This window comes from Pseudophryne corroboree, chromosome 11, assembly GCF_028390025.1.
Source record: "Pseudophryne corroboree isolate aPseCor3 chromosome 11, aPseCor3.hap2, whole genome shotgun sequence".
NCBI lineage: Eukaryota > Metazoa > Chordata > Amphibia > Anura > Myobatrachidae > Pseudophryne > Pseudophryne corroboree.
Genome location: NC_086454.1, coordinates 321,584,926 through 321,604,464, shown reverse-complemented (window position 1 = coordinate 321,604,464; position 19,539 = coordinate 321,584,926).

Here is a 19,539-nt window from a genome sequence, read left to right as displayed (position 1 = left end):
GTCGTAATGTGTAAAAAGGGGGAATCTTTGCCGCAATGTGTAAAAAGGGGGAATCTGCCTGACGTGATGTGTAAAAAGGGGGAATCTGCCTGCCGCAATGTGTAAAAAGGGGGAATCTGCCTGACGTGATGTGTAAAAAGGGGGAATCTGCCTGACGTGATGTGTAACAAGGGCACGCTGTCTGCCGTAATGTGTAAAAAGGGGACGCTGTCTGCTGTAATGTGTAAAAAGAGGAATCTGTCCGCCGTAAGGTGTAAAAGGGTCTCTACCAGGTGTAGTGGTGCTACTGTGCGGTGTAATTTGAATAATGGAGACTACTGTGCACCGTTTTATGAATTGGTATTATTTTGTGGCCACACCCCTTCCCCACGAAACCACGCCACTATGTATTTTTGCGCGCGCCTACTGTGCGCACTGCCCCTGTTTTGCATGCAGGGGAGGGGCTCCGATGCCGTTTCTTGCACACAGTGCTAAAATGTCTAGTTATGGCACTGTTACTAGGTATCCATTTCTCTAGCCCTGAGCAGGTCCCCCTCACCAGATCCTCTCCAGGGGTGAGGGGTTGGACTTGGATGGGATGGGATTGGGTGGGGGTGGGGGCCCAAAGCATTTTGTCGCACCTGGGCCCACCGCTCGCTAGTTCCGCCACTGGAATGAATTGTTAGAATGTGGAGTAATTCATAAGTTTTTAGACTGGTAACTGCAGTCCCATGAATGTATTAATGGAGCTCCGTTATGTAGAAATACTCCGATGTCACATAAAGTCAAAATTACCTCTCCCGTGGGCTGGTTTCTAACCGAGCGTCCTTGGTTAGATTATCTAGATTATTCTAACAATTCATTCATATCCAGGATACAATACTGTTTCTACTTGTTGGATACAAATGTTGCATATTGTTACTGCTCATACCACAAGTGATTGTTTTATCTGATATCCAGTACAGGGTATTTTACTATTTTCCTTACAGGTTGATTATCCCTTATCCAAAATGCTTGGGACCAGAAGTATTTTGGATATCGGATTTTTCCGTAGTTTGGAATAATTGCATACCATAATGAGATATCATGGCGATGGGACCTAAGTCTAAGCACAGAATGCATTTATGTTTCATATACACCTTATACACACAGCCTGAAGGTCATTTTAGCCATTATTTTTAATAACTTTGTGCATTAAAAAAGTGTGTGTACATTGAGCCATCAGAAAACAAAAGTCTCACTATCGCACTCTCACTCAAAATATTCCGTATTTCGGAATATTCCGTATTTTGGAATATTTGGATATGGGATACTCAACCTGTATAAGGTTTAAGTCCAGACTATATGTTTTATTGTATGAAATTTCTTTTATTGTCATATGAAATTTTTCTTTACAATTTATCTCAGCATACGTCAGCTTTTGGTCATGTTTCCAATTTCATTGCGCAGCTGAGTTCTTTTTTCAATCTAGTTTCCTTCAATTAGGCAAATACACAGTGCCTACACAGCAGCTCATTGAAATTGGGGAATTTTTTATAGAACAATTTATTATGAGGCGCTTTCATCAGTTTTTGTTTGTTTTAGACTACAAATTCACAGCTGCGAACGGATTATCGTACATTTCTCAATCAGGCCCTTAGACAGTAATCTCCACTGGGACAGGGAATGCTGTGAATGATTAAATGTACCTTTTGTTTAGGTTATGTAATAGTAGATACACTTTATCAGAAACTGTATCTAACCTCCTAGTATGTAAGCTCTCACCGGCAGGGCCCTCCTTCCTCTTGTTGAACCCTAGCACTACCGTGGCCAGCCGTGCTACTTGTCCTCATGTCCCATTCAGCTCTTCTAACTCTGTGTGCTCGCCCTTAAGCTAGGTACATCAAGTGCTGAGCTGCCTTCGCTCCCTGCGACTTACCGGTGAGATAACGTTCCTTCGCCCCCTGTGGCCACATCCTGTTGTTTTATTGCTCTGTGGGGGTCATTCCGAGTTGTTTGCTCACTAGCAGATTTTAGCAGCATTGCACACGCTAGGCCGCCGCCCTCTGGGAGTGTATCTTAGCTTAGCAGAATTGCGAACGAAAGAGTAGCAGAATTGCGAATAGAAAATTCTTAGCAGTTTCTGAGTAGCTCCAGACCTACTCCTACACTGCGATCAGCTCAGGCCGTTTCGTTCCTGGTTTGACGTCACAAACACGCCCTGCGTTCAGCCAGCCACTCCCCCGTTTCTCCAGACACTCCCGCGTTTTATCATGGCACGCCTGCGTTTTTCCGCACACTCCCAGAAAACGGTCAGTTTCCGCCCAGAAACACCCACTTCCTGTCAATCACACTCCGATCACTTTAACGATGGAAATTCTTCATTCGGACGTGAGTAAATCTACTAAGTTTTGTGCTAAAATACTTAGCGCATGTGCACTGCGTACCATGCGCATGCGCATTTTCACCTTAATCGCTCTGTTGCGAAAATCGTCAACGAGCGAACAACTCGGAATGACCCCGTATGTTGGTATCTATGCCAAGTCCCATTGTTACTATTATATTCCCTGTGTGGCACTGTGGACACTATGAGGGTCATTCCGAGTTGATCGCTCGCTGCCGATTTTCGCAGTGCAGTGATCAGGTAAAAAAATAGCAAAACTGCGCATGCGTATGCACCGCAATGCGCACACGCGTCGTACGGGCACAAAGAGCATCGCTGCTGTGCACTGGATCTAGCGAAGATTCCATTCTCACAGCTGATCGCAAGGAGATTGACAGGAAGAAGGCGTTTATGGGTGTGAACTAACCGTTTTCTGGGAGTGTTTGGAAAAACGCAGGCGTGGCCGTGTGTTTGCTGGGCGGGTATCTGACGTCATTACCGTGTCATACGTCGCAGCAATCATCGCACAGAATAAGTATCTACAGGGCTGGTCTTGTTTTGCACAAAATGTGTTTGCTGCCGCTCGGCTGCACAGGCGTTCGCACTCCTCTAAAGCGAAAATACACTCCCCCGTGGGCGGCGACTATGCATTTGTACAGCTGCTAAAAGTAGCTAGCGAGCGATCAACTCGGAATGAGGTCCTATGGGCCTTATGTAATAACCTGCAGACAAGGGTGTGATTACAGCGACTTAGCCCTTCATTTTAAAGGGTCAATAATTTAAAAGACAAAGCAACCCTGGTTTTGGCTTTCAAATTATTGGCACTTTAAAAATATGGTCTAACTCTCCAGAATCATGCCCGTCCCTGCACCTTGGAGGTTATTACATAAGGCCCCAAGTGGCGCTTTAAAAATATGGTCTAACTCTCCAGAATCATGCCCGTCCCTGCACCTTGGAGGTTATTACATAAGGCCCCAAGTGGCGCTTTAAAAATAAAAGAGAACCATATTTATAATAACAACTAACAATTGTAGAGAGGCAGCTTAATGTTATAAAAGACCCATGGAAACTGCAAGAGCACATTCTTTACTCCTGTTATTGATGGACTGATGTTTGGAATCTGCAGATCTGTGCTGTCCAAATGTGATCGTCCCCCCTCCAGTGTCTTTGTACAAATGCCTCCAGATATTGAGCCCTCAGTGACAGCTGCACGCTCATTATTACATAGGACACGACAACATCTTCTTGATGGAGTCTCAGGTTGAGCTAGATGTATGACTGGGATTCTTAGCGCTCAGTAATGTCAACAACAGCCAGTGATAAATAGCTGCCAGTGTCTTATCGCCTGACATGATCATATGGAGGTTAATGGAATTAAACTTGTAAATAAACTGAGCACACTGATAGTAGAGAGTGCAGGCCGCCATATATTCCTGCCCCCCTCCCCCCCCCCCCCCCCCCTGAAATCAGTATCCTGCACTTAAAGCTGTGCTGCACTATGATAGGATGAAGCCTGGTGATGTTAAATCCACTCTGCATTGTGGTCATTACACCCCGGTGGGCACTAGCTGAGTTAGCATCGCAAGAAAACGCAAAGGCATGCCTATACAAAGCTGGACCAATGGCAGTTATGCCACTTGAGCGCTGGTGTGTGTGTTGAATATATGAGATACAATAATGTAACCAATGTAGTGTACTATGGCCCTCATTCCGAGTTGATCGCTCGCTAGCTGCTTTTGGCAGCATTGCACACGCTAGGCCGCCGCCCTCTGGGAGTGTATCTTAGCTTAGCAGAATTGCTAACGAAAGATTAGCAGAACTGCTACTAAATAATTCTTTGCAGTTTCTGAGTAGCTCCGGACCTACTCACAGATTGCGATCAGCTCAGTCCGTTTAGTTCCTGGCTTGACGTCACAAACACGCCCTGCGTTCGGCCAGCCACTCCCCCGTTTCTCCAGACACTCCCGCCTTTTTCCCTGACACGCCTGCGTTTTTTAGCACACTCCCGGAAAACGCTCAGTTACCACCCAGAAACGCCCCTTTCCTGTCAATCATTCACCGATCAGCAGAGCGACTGAAAAGCGCCGCAGGATCCACAGCAAATCTGCTACGTTTTTACTTAAATAAATAAGCGCATGCGCAATTAGCAACAATCGCAGCATAGCGAAAATCGTCAACGAGCGAACAACTCGGAATGACCCCCTATGTATCAGAATGGTTAATGTAGAAAAATGAAAATAGAGCCCAACAGAGATTAGAGCATGATAAATAAAGGGAAAAAAAGAAATGAGGAAAAAATATATAATATAAGAAAAAAATATAATAAAGGTAGAACAAATAATAGCAAAATGAGAATAAACAAATACGGTAAATATAATATACTAGGTGATTCATCGCGCCCTACGGGCGCTCTTCACACAGTCGTTAGGGTTAACCCCTGCACGCCTTTGAACATACGCAGGCCGGTAGATAACAGAACCAGAAATGCAGGGCAGTATAGAGGGCATACAGAAATGGGTTCCGGTTGATTAAAGATAAGACAGGTGTAGGGGGGGAAAAAGGGAATGTACAAAAATGCTGTGTGATGGGTAAAGGATAGGGAGAGGCAGGGTGGTAGGGAGAGGATAAAGAGAGGGAAGGTGTTAGACAGAAAATAGCGTTGCAAGGGGCTACGACCCGTTAACCCCTGCACGGGCTTCAGCTGTGCTATAATTGTTATTATATGGAGTACTACCTTCACAAAAGTTTATGCTATTGGTGAAATATTGCAAGGGGGAAGAGCATGCAATTGTCAAGGGGGCGTAGCCCTTTGTGAGGGCGTGAAGAGTGGCTGCAGGGCACAATGAATAACATAGTGTAGTATATACTACTAGTGTATGTAGCGCAGCTTATACACACAGTGGCCACAGGTATCAGAGCCACGTATACACACAATGGACACAGGTAGCTGAGCCGCTTATACACACAATGGCCACAGGTAACGGAGCCGCGTATCCACACAGTGGCCAGAGGTAGCAGGCCAGCTTATACACACAATACCCACAGGTAGCAGAGCCACTTATACATACAATACCCACATGTAGCAGAGCCGCTTATACACACAATACCCACAGGTAGCAGAGCCGCTTATACACATAGCGCCCACAGGTAGCAGCGCAGCTTATACACACAGTGGCCACAGGTATCAGAGCCACGTATCCACACAGTGGCCAGAGGTAGCAGGGCAGCTTATACACACAATACCCACAGGTAGCAGAGCCGCTTATACACACAATACCCACATGTAGCAGAGCCGCTTATACATACAATACCCCCAGGTAGCAGAACCGCTTATACACACAGCGCCGACAGGTAGCAGCGCAGCTTATACACACAGTGGCCACAGGTATCAGAGCCACGTATCCACACAGTGGCCAGAGGTAGCAGGGCAGCTTATACACACAATACCCAACGGTAGCAGAGCCACTTATACACACAGCGCCCACAGGCAGCAGAGCCGCTTATACACACAGTGCCCACAGGTAGCAGAGCCACTTATACACAGCGCCCACAGGCAGCAGAGCCGCTTATACACACAGTGCCCACAGGTAGCAGAGCCGCTTATACACACAGTGCCCACAGGTAGCAGAGCCGCTTATACACACAGTGCCCACAGGTAGCAGAGCCGCTTATACACACAGTGCCCACAGGTAGCAGAGACGTTTATACACAACATGCCCACAGGTAGCAAAGCAGTTTATATACACAATGACCACAGGTAGCAGTGGTGCTTATACACACAATGGACCCCGGTAGCAGTGCCACTTCTACACACAATTCCCATAGGTAACAGAGGCGCTTATACACACAGTGGCCACAGGTAGCTGAGCCGCTTATACACACAATACCCACATGTAGCAGAGCCGCTTATACACACAATACCCACAGGTGGCAGAGCCGCTTATACACATAGCGCCCACAGGTAGCAGCGCAGCTTATACACACAGTGGCCACAGGTATCAGAGCCACGTATCCACACAGTGGGCAGAGGTAGCAGGGCAGCTTATACACACAATACCCACAGGTAGCAGAGCCGCTTATACACACAATACCCACATGTAGCAGAGCCGCTTATACACACAATACCCCCAGGTAGCAGAACCGCTTATACACACAGCGCCGACAGGTAGCAGCGCAGCTTATACACACAGTGGCCACAGGTATCAGAGCCACGTATCCACACAGTGGCCAGAGGTAGCAGGGCAGCTTATACACACAATACCCAATGGTAGCAGAGCCACTTATACACACAGCGCCCACAGGCAGCAGAGCGGCTTATACACACAGTGCCCACAGGTAGCAGAGCCACTTATACACAGCGCCCACAGGCAGCAGAGCCGCTTATACACACAGTGCCCACAGGTAGCAGAGCCGCTTATACACACAGAGCCCACAGGTAGCAGAGCCACGTATCCACACAGTGGCCAGAGGTAGCAGGGCAGCTTATACACACAATACCCAACGGTAGCAGAGCCACTTATACACACAGCGCCCACAGGCAGCAGAGCCGCTTATACACACAGTGCCCACAGGTAGCAGAGCCACTTATACACAGCGCCCACAGGCAGCAGAGCCGCTTATACACACAGTGCCCACAGGTAGCAGAGCCGCTTATACACACAGTGCCCACAGGTAGCAGAGCCGCTTATACACACAGTGCCCACAGGTAGCAGAGCCACTTATACACACAGTGCCCACAGGTAGCAGAGCCGTTTATACACAACGTGCCCACAGGTAGCAAAGCAGTTTATATACACAATGACCACAGGTAGCAGTGGTGCTTATACACACAATGGACCCCGGTAGCAGTGCCACTTCTACACACAATTCCCATAGGTAACAGAGGCGCTTATACACACAGTGGCCACAGGTAGCTGAGCCGCTTATACACACAATACCCACATGTAGCAGAGCCGCTTATACACACAATACCCACAGGTAGCAGAGCCGCTTATACACATAGCGCCCACAGGTAGCAGCGCAGCTTATACACACAGTGGCCACAGGTATCAGAGCCACGTATCCACACAGTGGGCAGAGGTAGCAGGGCAGCTTATACACACAATACCCACAGGTAGCAGAGCCGCTTATACACACAATACCCACATGTAGCAGAGCCGCTTATACACACAATACCCCCAGGTAGCAGAACCGCTTATACACACAGCACCGACAGGTAGCAGCGCAGCTTATACACACAGTGGCCACAGGTATCAGAGCCACGTATCCACACAGTGGCCAGAGGTAGCAGGGCAGCTTATACACACAATACCCAATGGTAGCAGAGCCACTTATACACACAGCGCCCACAGGCAGCAGAGTGGCTTATACACACAGTGCCCACAGGTAGCAGAGCCACTTATACACAGCGCCCACAGGCAGCAGAGCCGCTTATACACACAGTGCCCACAGGTAGCAGAGCCGCTTATACACACAGAGCCCACAGGTAGCAGAGCCACGTATCCACACAGTGGCCAGAGGTAGCAGGGCAGCTTATACACACAATACCCAACGGTAGCAGAGCCACTTATACACACAGTGCCCACAGGCAGCAGAGCCGCTTATACACACAGTGCCCACAGGTAGCAGAGCCACTTATACACAGCGCCCACAGGCAGCAGAGCCGCTTATACACACAGTGCCCACAGGTAGCAGAGCCGCTTATACACACAGTGCCCACAGGTAGCAGAGCCGCTTATACACACAGTGCCCACAGGTAGCAGAGCCACTTATACACACAGTGCCCACAGGTAGCAGAGACGTTTATACACAACGTGCCCACAGGTAGCAAAGCAGTTTATATACACAATGACCACAGGTAGCAGTGGTGCTTATACACACAATGGACCCCGGTAGCAGTGCCACTTCTACACACAATTCCCATAGGTAACAGAGGCGCTTATACACACAGTGGCCACAGGTAGCTGAGCCGCTTATACACACAATACCCACATGTAGCAGAGCCGCTTATACACACAATACCCACAGGTAGCAGAGCCGCTTATACACATAGCGCCCACAGGTAGCAGCTCAGCTTATACACACAGTGGCCACAGGTATCAGAGCCACGTATCCACACAGTGGGCAGAGGTAGCAGGGCAGCTTATACACACAATACCCACAGGTAGCAGAGCCGCTTATACACACAATACCCACATGTAGCAGAGCCGCTTATACACACAATACCCCCAGGTAGCAGAACCGCTTATACACACAGCGCCGACAGGTAGCAGCGCAGCTTATACACACAGTGGCCACAGGTATCAGAGCCACGTATCCACACAGTGGCCAGAGGTAGCAGGGCAGCTTATACACACAATACCCAACGGTAGCAGAGCCACTTATACACACAGCGCCCACAGGCAGCAGAGCGGCTTATACACACAGTGCCCACAGGTAGCAGAGCCACTTATACACAGCGCCCACAGGCAGCAGAGCCGCTTATACACACAGTGCCCACAGGTAGCAGAGCCGCTTATACACACAGTGCCCACAGGTAGCAGAGCCGCTTATACACACAGTGCCCACAGGTAGCAGAGCCGCTTATACACACAGTGCCCACAGGTAGCAGAGACGTTTATACACAACGTGCCCACAGGTAGCAAAGCAGTTTATATACACAATGACCACAGGTAGCAGTGGTGCTTATACACACAATGGACCCCGGTAGCAGTGCCACTTCTACACACAATTCCCATAGGTAACAGAGGCGCTTATACACACAGTGGCCACAGGTAGCTGAGCCGCTTATACATACAATGGCCACAGGTAGCAGCGCCACTTATACACACAATGGCCACTTTTAGCAGCACCGCTTATACACACAATAGCCACTGGTAGCAGTGTCACTTGTACACACAATGGCCACAGGTAGCAGCACCACTTATACACACAATGGCCACAGGTAGCAGTGGCGCTTATACACACAATGGCCACAGGTAGCATTGTCATTTATACACACAATGGCCACTGGTAGCAGAGCACACAGTGCCCACAGGTAGTAGCGCCACTTATACACAGTGGCCACAGGTAGCAGTGTCGCTTATACACATAATGGCCACAGTATTACTTTTTTTAATTAATCCAATGTCCACTGGTGGCATCTATACTTACATAAGTTCAGTGTGTGTGTGGGGTGTTTGGAAAGGGGGTGGGTTCAGTGAGGTGGAGGTGCCTATCCGTGCCGCTGATCACCCCGATTCAGGGAATCACTTGTAGCGGCTGCGGATGGTGTCCGAAGTGCTACGTGTGGTGGAGGTGTGGGTGCGGGAGGCGGTCCAGAGGTGTTGCGGGTGGTGGAGGGGTGGGTGCAGTGGCACGGATGGCGGAAAGGGTGCAGAGGTGCTGTGGGTGGGGGATGGGTAGGTGTGGAGGGGGCGCGGATGGGGGAGGGGGTGAGGGTGGGGGAGGTGTGGGTGTGGAAGGGGAGTGTAGATGCAGTTGGTGGGGGAGGGGTGGGTGCGGGAGGCTGTGGATGAAGGAGGGTGTCTGGAGGTGGTGTGTGTGGGGGAGGGGCAATGTAGTGGGGGGGTGTTTGGGGAGGTGGGGTTGCAGGGGGGGTGAGGTTGGGTGATAGGTTCTAGAAGTGCTGCGGGTGGAGGAGGGGTGGCTGCAGGGGAGCCGTGGATGGGGTCCGGAGGTGCTGTAGGAGGTGGTCCAGAGGTGCTGCGGGTGGGGGAGGTGTGGTAGGTCCACAAATGGGGGAAGATTTCTATAGATGATGTGGGTGGGGGAGGGGGCCGGGGTGCTGTGGTTGGGGGAGGGGCGTGTTGGGGGTCCGGATGCACTGTGGGCAGGGGAAGGGGTGGGGGGTGCTGCGGGTGTGGGTGCTACGGGTGGGGGAGGGGGCGGGAGTGCAGCGGGTGGGAGGGAGATGTGGTGGATGCTGTGGGTGGGAGGGGGGGAGCGTGTGCCACGGGTGGGGAGCAGATGTGGTGGATGCTGTTGGTGCCCCAGGTGGGGGAGGGGTGGATGGGGTGGAGGGTGCAGGGGTGTAGCGGGGGGGAGAGGTGGGTATGGGGGTGCCACGGGTGGGGGAGGGGTGGAGGGTGCTGTGGGTGTGGGTGCTACGGGTGGCGGAGGGACGTGTTCCGCGGGTGGGGGGCGGATGTGGTAGACGCTGTGGGTGCCGCGGGGTTGGGGGGGAGGTGCGTGTGGGGTGGAGGGTGAGGATGGGTAGAGATGGGTATGGGGGTGGGTTGAGTGGAGGGTGCGGGGGTGTAGCGGGGGGAGAAGTGGGTATGGGGGTGGGGGAGGTACTGGGGGTGCCGCGGGTGGGGGAGGGGTGGGGGTTTTGTGGGTTGTGGGTGATACGGGTGGGGGAGGGGGTGGGAGTGGTGCGGGTGGGGGAGGGGCATGTACCATGGGTGGAGGACAGATGTGGTGGGTGGTGTGGGTGATGCGGGTGGGGGAAGGGCGTCTGCCGTGGGTGGGGAGGGGCGGGAGTGCCGCGGGTGGGGAAGGGGCGGGGGTGCTGCAGGTGTGGGTGCAATGGGTGGGGGAGGGGACGGGAGTGCTGCGGGTGGGGGAGGGGCGTCTGCTGTGGGTGGGGGAGGGGCGGGAGTGCCGCAGGTGGGGGAGGGGCGGGGGTGCTGCAGGTGTGGGTGCAATGGGTGGGGGAGGGGGTGGGAGTGCCGCGGGTGGGGGAGGGGCGGGGGGTGCTGCAGGTGTGGGTGCCGCGGTTGGGAGGGTGCGGGTTGGGGCAGGGCATGTGCCGCGGGTGGGGGGCGTATATTGTGGAGGCTGTGGGTGCCGCGGGTGGGAGGGGGGCGAGGAGAGTGACGCGGGTGGGGGGCGGATATTGTGAAGGCTGTGGGTGCTGCGGGTGGGAGGGGGGCGGGTGTAGCAGGCAGAGGTCGTCCACGGCATTCTCATCCGCACTGTCTGGCAGCCGCAAGACTCACCGGCTGCAGTGTCACCAGGGTGCAGATAGTATACAGGGAGGGGGGAGAGAGGGGACTCGGCGGAGATGGGGAGGGGACTGGGCGGGGATGGGCGGACCGAGGGAGGGGACTGTTCCTGGCCTGCATCCAGCCACCCAGATCTGTGCCTGTGACTCCACCCAGCGTTAGAAATGCAGGCACAGAGTCACAGGGCTAATATATAGGAGATTTTTTTTTAATTAGGAAATAACAAATAAAAAAAGGAAATAAGGAGCAGTTTCTAATGTTTACAATCTTTTCTGATATATTGTTGGGAGCGAGAGAGTCTTATTGTGCTACCGCAGTTCTTTAGGATAGTGGCTTTTCTATTATCACACAGTCCCACTTTTTTCTGATGCTTAAAATCTTCAAGGTATGTTGAGGTTTCTACATATGTTATAGGGGGTCATTCCGAGTTGATCGCTAGCTGAATTTGTTCACAGCGCAGTGATCAGGCTAAAAAATGGCAATTCTGCGCATGCGTATGTGGCGAAATGCGCACGCGCGACGTATGGGCACAACAAACGATGCAGTTTTGCACAGGGTCTAGTGATGCATTTCAGTCGCACTGGTGGCCGCAGAGTGATTGACGGGAAGTGGGCATTTCTGGGTGGCAACTGACCGTTTTCAGGGAATGTGTGGAAAAACGCAGGCGTGGCTGGGCGAACGCTGGGCGGGTTTGTGGCAGGCAACTACCGGCAGCAATGCCATCTGTGGGTGTTTTCATAGATGCATGGGATCTGGATGATAGATCGACAAGCACAGGTTCACAAAGGTCGATAGGTTCAAAAGGTCGACGTGAACATGACCGACACACAAATGGTCGACACAGGTATTTTTTTTTTTTTGTTATTTTGTCAAAAATTTTGCTTTATTTACTATCCACCTGGAAATCTATTAGGAATAGTAACCTGTGGTGAGTGGAGCAAGCCACCATGTCCAAAGGCTGGCAAGCGAAGTGAGCCCGCAAGGGTACAAGTTTCTACTGATGGTGATCATATCACAGGAAAGATACTACATTTGGTACAAAAAAAAAATGTGTCGACCATTTGTGTGTCAACAATTTTCACGTTGACCTTTTGAACTTTTTGACCTTAAGCACTGCCGACCCTTCACATGTCAACCTTTTGTACATGTCGACCTAATGCAATTCGACCACATGGTGTTGACCTAATGACTGTATATCTAGACAATGTAAATCTATTAATCCACACCCTAGATGCATTCTGTTCTGGGTGGCACGTCAGCACGTGGCCACCACATTCAGACAGAACTCCTGCATCAAGCATGGGTTGGGTGTAGATGCCTTAGTGTTCACTCTAGGCTGTTTTAGCAGGGCGCCGCGCCCTGTCCGTTTTTTAGAAGGCAAAACCCACCCTGCCCCTTTTGCGGCGCCCTGCTAGAACAGCCGCCCGCTTCCTGCCCTCCCAGTGTGTAAAGATGCCGTGCGCATGCGCGCGGCATCCATTCACGCATTGGGAGAGAGCCGGGGGAAGCCCAGCACCGACGGAGGTGCTGGGCACGCCCCCAAAAGTGACGTCGCCTGCCACAGACGCCCTCTATAGTAGCGTCTGTGGGCCGCACCGCCCACTAAAATGATGGTGGCGTGGCCACGCCCCCTAATTTGCATGGCCGCACCCCATTTCGGGGGAGCGCCTTCGCCGCGCATGCGCCAATGTGCCCCCGAACTCCGGCGCCCTGCCTTATCCTAGGTGATAGTGATGGCCGCTGCTATTTCCAACAGAGCAGTACAAAGATAATGTGTGACTTAGAATATGGCCATTTACCTTACCGTTCTCAGCAAACAGGTACATCAGGGGTTAATCTAATGTTACTACTTCTTCCCAGTCCATTTGCCTACCCCTGCTCCCTGCTGTGGCCAGTGTCTGGTCATGGAGAGACCTTTTATACTTATCTAGACCTAGCGTCTCCTACAGGTGAGATAAGGATTATATGGCCAGCCAGCTGCTGTGCCCACAAAGAACCATAAAGTGTGCTCCTATATATTTCTATGTGCCATGGAACACATCATGGGGCTTATTCTGAAGCAGTTACATCCTAACCCTTCACCATCCGGCCGTGGCAGCCTACTTATTGCCAGTTTCCGACGGTGTATGCCAAGTATCCATGCTTCTGCATGCAGAAGGTCAACCTGCCTACTGTATTCTGGCCGTAGGCATCATTAGTATCGGGAAATGCACTCACGCCATTGCAGAGTGCAAGACATCCCTCTGAATCTCTGCATGCACGCTACTAAGCAGAGCATAAGTCAAGTTACGTGCCCCCAAGACGCTCCCACCACATGGATCAGTTATGTGCAATTGGCATAGTCCACGCAGAAAAGCCTATTCCACGGAAACAGTGATCCGTCAATGAACAGATCATTCCTTCTGCTCTTTCAGTCTCCATTAATGTAGGTATACATATTGCAGCACATGCGAGGTCAGTGAATTCTTTCTAAGGCATATGTGCAATTTTCAGAATTGATTCCAAAACAATTTTGTTGGTAATTGTCACAAATAAGGTGGATAAGAGCGCACCTGTACTTTACTCGGCAACCAATACGAATTCTCAGTGCTGCCATACAACCACCATTGTGATTAAGCCGCTTTCATAGCAGAACCATACCAGGACATATTTATTGTTTGGGCAGGCCAAGCAACCCCACTTATATCTCTGATACCTCTGCAGGGCAAAGTAGCCCCACCTATCTCTCTGGTACCTCTACAAATGCCTCCCACCCCACTGTTATCTTTCCGGTAGCACTAAATTTAACATCCACTTTACCTTTCCAGCACATAAACATTTATCATGTCTTTCCTCATACCCTCCAACAACCCAGCCCGGTTCTCTGCCGCAATACTACCTGTGCAGCGTAGAAGGGAACCAAAGACGGGAAGTTCTGGGCAGTTGTGCTGCTCCCTCAACCTTGCACTCTGGGAGGTCGTACCATTTACACCATCTGCACTATGGCCTTCATTGCACACTTTACACAGGCCGGTCAAGGTGAGACAGCCAATCAAGAGATCAGGAGGCCCATGACTTGCTAAGTCTTATCTTGTCGATAACATAGCCTGATTGGATTATATTAATTAACCAGGTTGATTTTGTCCCGTTGGTAGGGCTTTACAACATTGGAGGTTTTACTTAAATTTCCACTGGACTACATTGCATCCAGCTGGGAACAGCCAAGTTTTAATTTAGGGAAATATTGTTCTAGATTTTAGGGAACCTATTTTCCTACCACAACCTAACACTACTCCCTCAGCATGTTGTACCCCGACACGATACTACTTCATTTACATGTTGTAGAGGGAGTAGTATCAGATCTGCTTGTTGAAGAAAAGACACTGGCCCTCATTCCGAGTTGTTCGCTCGTTATTTTTCTTCGCATCGGTACGATTTTCTGCTAACTGCGCATGCGCAATGTTCGCATTGCGGCTGCGTCAAGTAAATTTGCTAAGAAGTTTGTTTTTTTACTCACGGCATTACAAGGTTTTTTCTTCGTTCTGGTGATCGGAGTGTGATTGACAGGAAGTGGGTGTTTCTGGGCGGAAACTGACCGTTTTATGGGTGTGTGTGAAAAAACGCTGCCGTTTCTGGGAAAACGCGGGAGTGGCTGGAGAAACGGGGAAGTGTCTGGGCGAACGCTGGGTGTGTTTGTGACGTCAAACCAGGAACGACAAGCACTGAACTGATCGCACTGGAAGAGTAAGTCTCGAGCTACTCAGAAACTGCAACGAAAAGTCTTTTTTCGCAATATTGCAAATACTTCGTTCGCAATTCAGCTAAGCTAAGATTCACTCCCAGAGGGCGGCGGCTTAGCGTGTGCACTGCTGCGAAAAGCGGCTAGCGAGCGAACAACTCAGAATGAGGGCCACTGTGCCTAGTGCTTTCCCCCCTCAGTTCCCTGCTCAGCTAAAGGGGTAGGCCTGGTTGTTCTATCCCCAACTAGTACTACTCCCTGTGCCGGTTCTGCCCCCCACCTCATACTACTTATACTGAGCAGCTTCTACCCCCCACCTCATACTACTCTGTCTGCCTGTTCTACCCCACCTCAAACTACTTACTCTGCATGTCCACCCCTACCTCATACTATTTACTCTACATGTCCACCCCCACCTCATACTACTTACTCTGCATGTCCACCCCCACCTCATACTACTTACTCTGCATGTCCACCCTAGAGATGTGCACCGGAAATTTTTCGGGTTTTGTGTTTTGGTTTTGGATTCGGTTCCGCGGCCGTGTTTTGGATTCGGACGCGTTTTGCCAAAACCTCCCTGAAATTTTTTTGTCGGATTCGGGTTTGTTTTGGATTTGGGTGTTTTTTTACAAAAAAACCTAAAAAACAGCTTAAATCATAGAATTTGGGGGTCATTTTGATCCCATAATATTATTAACCTCAATAACCATAATTTACACTCATTTTCAGTCTATTCTGAACACCTCACACCTCACAATATTATTTTTAGTCCTAAAATTTGCACCGAGGTCACTGGATGGCTAAGCAAAGCGACACAAGTGGCCGACACAAACACCTGGCCCATCTAGGAGTGGCACTGCAGTGTCAGGCAGGATGGCACTTCAAAAAAGTAGTCCCCAAACAGCACATGATGCAAAGAAAAAAAGAGGTGCACCAAGGTCGCTGTGTGACTAAGCTAAGCGACACAAGTGGACGACACAAACACCTGGCCCATCTAGGAGTGGCACTGCAGTGTCAGACAAGATGGCACTTCAAAAAAATACTCCCCAAACAGCACATGATGCAAAGAAAAAAAGAGGCGCAATGAGGTAGCTGTGTGACTAAGCTAAGCGACCCAAGTGGCCGACACAAACACCTGGCCCATCTAGGAGTGGCACTGCAGTTTTCTAGCGAGAGGATGAGTGCTTCCATCCTCATGTGAAGCTGAACCACTAGCCATGAACATAGGCCAGGGCCTCAGCCGTTCCTTGCCACTCCGTGTCGTAAATGGCATATTGGCAAGTTTACGCTTCTCATCAGACGCTTTCAATTTTGATTTTTGGGTCATTTTACTGAACTTTTGTTTTTTGGATTTAACATGCTCTCTACTATGACATTGGGCATCGGCCTTGGCAGACAACGTTGATGGCATTTCATCGTCTCGGGCATGACTAGTGGCAGCAGCTTCAGCACGAGGTGGAAGTGGATCTTGATCTTTCCCCATTTTAACCTCCATATTTATGTTCTCCATTTTTTAATGTGTGGAATTATATGCCAGTATCAATAGCAATGGCCTACTGCTATATATACTGCGCACAACTGAAATGCACCACAGGTATGGATGGATAGTATACTTGACGACACAGAGGTAGGTAGAGCAGTGGCCTTCTGTACCGTACTACTATATATACTGGTGGTCACTGTCAGCAAACTGCAAAACTAAAATGCACCACAGGTATAGAATCTAGATGGATAGTATACTTGACGACACAGAGGTAGGTAGAGCAGTGGCCTTCCGTACCGTACTGCTATATATACTGGTGGTCACTGTCAGCAAACTTCAAAACTAAAATGCACCACAGGTATAGAATCTAGATGGATAGTATACTTGACGACACAGAGGTCGGTAGAGCAGTGGCCTTCCGTACCGTACTGCTATATATACTGGTGGTCACTGTCAGCAAACTGCAAAACTAAAATGCACCACAGGTATAGAATCTAGATGGATAGTATACTTGACGACACAGAGGTAGGTAGAGCAGTGGCCTTCCGTACTGTACTGCTATATATACTGGTGGTCACTGTCAGCAAACTGCAAAACTAAAATACACCACAGGTATAGAATCTAGATGGATAGTATACTTGACGACACAGAGGTAGGTAGAGCAGTGGCCTTCCATACCGTACTGCTATATATACTGGTGGTCACTGTCAGCAAACTGCAAAACTAAAATGCACCACAGGTATAGAATCTAGATGGATAGTATACTTGACGACACAGAGGTAGGTAGAGCAGTGGCCTTCCGTACCGTACTGCTATATATACTGGTGGTCACTGTCAGCAAACTGCAAAACTAAAATGCACCACAGGTATAGAATCTAGATGGATAGTATACTTGACGACACAGAGGTAGGTAGAGCAGTGGCCTTCCGTACCGTACTGCTATATATACTGGTGGTCACTGTCAGCAAACTGCAAAACTAAAATGCACCACAGGTATAGAATCTAGATGGATAGTATACTTGACGACACAGAGGTAGGTAGAGCAGTGGCCTTCCGTACCGTACTGCTATATATACTGGTGGTCACTGTCAGCAAACTGCAAAAATAAATTGCACCACAGGTATAGAATTTAGATGGATAGTATACTTGACGACACAGAGGTAGGTAGAGCAGTGGCCTTCCGTACCGTACTGCTATATATACTGGTGGTCACTGTCAGCAAGCTGCAAAACTAAAATGCACCACAGGTATAGAATCTAGATGGATAGTATACTTGACGACACAGAGGTAGGTAGAGCAGTGGCCTTCCGTACCGTACTGCTATATATACTGGTGGTCACTGGTCAGAAAAACTCTGCACTGTACTCCTCCTATATAATATACTGGTGGTCCCCAGTACCCACAATAAAGCAGTGTGAGCACAGATATATGCAGCACACTGAGCACAGATATGGAGCGTTTTTCAGGCAGACAACGTATACTGGTGGTCACTGGTCAGCAAAACTCTGCACTGTACTCCTCCTATATAATACTGCTGGTCCCCACAATAAAGCAGTGTGAGCACAGATATATGCAGCACACTGAGCACAGATATGGAGCGTTTTTCAGGCAGAGAACGGATAAAACTGGTGGTTACTGATCAGCAAAACTCTGCACTGTACTCCTCCTATATAACAACATGCAATATATAGAAACTTTGCTTAATCGGGCGCTATTCCAATAATATATATATTTAAAATGTACCAATCAAAATTAGTTTATAGAGCAGCTCCTACATGGCAACTGGATGCCCTGTACACTAGAAGATAGATTGAATTTCAATAGAAACACTAAGGAGCGCTAGTAATATATAAAAATAGTTATTTATTGATTTTATTAAACAATTGTTTGGGTTAATTACCACAATATAACCAATTTATCTAGTAGCTATAGGGTGACATAAAACCACAATGAAAGTGCAGAGTAGATATATAGATCAGCTGGTTAGCTTATATTTAAAAATGCAGTACTGCAGGCAAAAATAAAAATCAGGAAGTCCTCCAATAATTATGTATGGAATAGAGAAAACGTCCCACAGTTTCTATTGAGAGTGATACTTTGTATTTGTCGCAAAATTGTGTTTACGAGGCACTGGTCTCACCCGTAGTAGCTGGTTTCCGCTGATTCCCGTCGATGGTAATTTGCAGCATAGACAAGAGGCGGCTGGGAGTATGTCTCCTTGAGATATTTTGTAGGAGACGCCGCAGGTTCTCAGCAGTCAGTCTGCTAACGGGGCTTTTCAAGCACAGCGGTAAAGCGTAAAGATGTACCGTCTTTTCAGACACCAGCAGCGGAGAGACCTCAAGGTTAAACAGGCGTTTGGAGAATAAGGGGAGACTCCTTCAAAGGACAAGCAGTGTCCATGACCCTCAACGCGTTTCTCCGCCCCAGACAACCGGCGGTTTCATCAGGAGGAATAGGTGTCCAATAGAAGGATCAATGAGTATTTAAGTCCTTTTGTATCCAATCAACGTTAGGATGGTAATGCACACACCTGAGCATTTACTCAGTGTTGAATTAATTTAGGTGGATGTTTTTAAAACACTTTGTATCCAATCAGCTGTTTTAATCAAGATACAAACACCTGAGTGGTCCCTCGGTGTTGTATTCTTTATATATTCAATTCATATCTGATAATTGGTACAGGTACTTTATTTAAAAAAATAAATATAATAAATAAAACAAAACAAAAACAATCCAGACATAATTTGCAATAAATAAATAAATAAACATAACGGACAGAAGCATGAATCACATGAGTCCCCACATGATCATATAGATATATATAAACTAAGCACATCAATAAACATCATAATATGACTATTTGCATTTCTTATCGTTATGCGGGGTCTCATGCATTTATTGCCCCTTTTTCCGATCTACATACATAGATAACAGATACATATATATGTATATCATTTTGGTAAAGAACGGCATCCCAGAGGAGTATGGCTGTGGTTTGATCCTATGATCTCTTGAGACCTAAGATTCTAAGTACCCTATCTTAATC